Source organism: Rhinopithecus bieti, unplaced genomic scaffold, assembly GCF_001698545.2.
Source record: "Rhinopithecus bieti isolate Rb0 unplaced genomic scaffold, ASM169854v2 scaffold_12222, whole genome shotgun sequence".
NCBI classification, from domain to species: domain Eukaryota; kingdom Metazoa; phylum Chordata; class Mammalia; order Primates; family Cercopithecidae; genus Rhinopithecus; species Rhinopithecus bieti.
Window position 1 is genome coordinate 160,841 of NW_016807125.1, and position 2,248 is coordinate 163,088.

Here is a 2,248-nt window from a genome sequence, read left to right on the forward strand (position 1 = left end):
CCTCAGCAATGGCGGGCGCCCCTCCCCCAGCCTCGCGGCTGCCTTGCAGTTAGATTGCAGACTGCTTTGCTAGCAATGAGGGAGGCTCCGTGGGTGTGGGCCCCTCCCGGCCAAGTGTAGGTATAATCTCCCGGTGTCCCCGTTTACTTAAAGCACAGTATTGGGGTGGTAATTTCCCAATTTTCCAGGTGTTGTGTGTCTCAGTTCACCTGGCTAGGAAAAGGGATTCCCTTCCCCTTGCGCTTCCCAGGTGAGGCGATGCCTCACCCTGCTTCAGCTCTCGCTGGTCAGGCTGCAGCAGCTGACCAGCATCGATTATCCGGCACTCCCTAGTGAGATGACCCCAGTACCTCAGTTGAAAATGCAGAAAGCACTGGTCTTCTGTGTCGCTCGTGCTGGGAGTTGGAGACTGGAGCTGTTCCTATTCGGCCATCTTGCTCCGCCCCCCACATTGTGCATTTTTCATGGAATTGGAGGAAAACGTGAAATCTGAAATAGTAACATATTACCCTCAAAGGATTTTCTTAGACACATATAACATGAGCCTATCTGTGTACCTCTCTTTGGGGACGGTAGTCCTGTGAAGTAAAGAACAAAATCAGAGAGTCTTTGCAGTAGATATTTTTTTTCTTAAAATAAAGAAATAGTTCAGTGTCATACGTATTGTGTGATTTAGGCTTTTTTAGTAAATCTTTGTCAGGAAATATTGTACACAACTGAATGCATACAGGAAGGCTAACAAATTCCATACCTTAGTCTCTTATATACACTGTTTCCCAATAAGAAAATAGTTTCATATTGCTGTTATTGTGATTATCCTGTTTATGCCCTTGACAGAAAGAATTCAAGATGCCATAAAAAGTTTGAGTTAACTTTGGTTTGCATATAATCATAAAAATTAGGTGACATCTTTCTTGTTGGAAGTTTGTTTATCTTTGAGTTGTTCATAGCTTGTAATAACAATTGTAAAAACTAATCTTATGATTCTAAGAATTACTTTCAAATTTAAAATGTAGAACCATATTGTATGTGGTATTTTGCACAGCCATTCATTTCCATACTTATTGAATCCCTTATCATTAAAGCTCTCACTGTGTAAAAATTTTGTTTGTCATCCAGATCTTCCTTATTCATGGTATATAATTTTTTGCAAATTATTATCTCTCACATTTTCTTAAAATACTGATTACAGTCTATCAATTTGCTTGTTTTTCTTAAGCCTCCTGATTTCTGCCTATGTTTTTGTCCCATGATCACCATTGCTAATATTTCCTTCATTTCTCCTGTTTGGTTTCTCTCTGACTGTTTAACTTCCACAGTTTCCTTCTACTTACAAATTTAATCTGTATGTAAGTATACATATGCATTGGCAGTTGTATTTCTTTTATCTCTGGTTAAAAGTTATTCTTTCATTTCTGTTCATCTCCCTCAAAAGCCAATTTGTAAATGCTGCTAGATGAAAACACAGAGTAAAATATACTCCCACTTTTATCACATTTACTAATGCTCTTTTTTGGCTAAAGTAGATAGAATCATAGAATGTTGAGTTTGAAGCCCATTTAGATATTATCTTGTTCTCCTCACTTATATTCTACAACTGCAATTGAAAGACGGGACAGTGAGTCAACTTGCTTAAGACAATAGAATTCACGTTTCCACTGTCCTAGATTCCAGAAGCAGCAGGACCAAATGCATTTCATCTAAACCATAATAACTGGAATGTGAATGAGTAAAAGTGCATCTGGTACAGCTGGGAGACTGCGTGGTTCTATAATTGATTCAGTGGGTGAGCATAGGGTACATAGTTCACTTCTGATATCATAGTCTACTTCTGATATTAACAATGGTAAGAAAATAAAATATCTGTGAAGTTCATATCTACCTCACCAAAGATAATAAATATTAAATAAAGCAGTGAATGTGAAAATTCCTCACATGTAAGTTTTCTATAATTTAGACATTAATGACATTAATGGAAAACAAATACCTTCTGAATAATTATAATTTTGTTCTTTTTACATTATTACAATAGCTAAACCTAAAATAATACTTAAATTAATTTGACTGCAGGTACATGGAAATAGCTGGATTATTAGTTTTCTGTTATGAAGCAGAAAGAACATGTATTCAAGAGCTAGAAATTACATTGAATTTTGGGAATAAGAAATTTAGGTGTGCGTGTCCTGTTATTTATTACATAGTTGGATGATGAGGACTATCGTGTCTATGATATATATATATATATATA